The sequence below is a fragment of the Lycium ferocissimum genome, chromosome 2 (assembly GCF_029784015.1).
Source record: "Lycium ferocissimum isolate CSIRO_LF1 chromosome 2, AGI_CSIRO_Lferr_CH_V1, whole genome shotgun sequence".
NCBI classification, from domain to species: Eukaryota; Viridiplantae; Streptophyta; class Magnoliopsida; order Solanales; family Solanaceae; genus Lycium; species Lycium ferocissimum.
In genome coordinates, this window is record NC_081343.1 from 24354249 (window position 1) to 24354506 (window position 258).

The window sequence follows — 258 nt, forward strand, 5'->3', positions numbered from 1 at the left end:
AGGGGACTTTACTGTTCCGGTTCATTATCACGGACGGGGGGAGCCAAAATTTCGCCAAGTTGAAAATCCTTTAAGGTTTGGGAACTGGAGACTAAAACATTTATTAAACCGATGGACAAGGAAGGGAATATTCAACCTTGGGAAAAATGTTTTTCACGACCCGGCAGGGGGCCCCAGGGTACCCGACTACCCCGAGCACCGCTTACATTCTTCTTTTACCTATTGATGCCCCGCTCGCTAATGCATGAATTTGGAAAT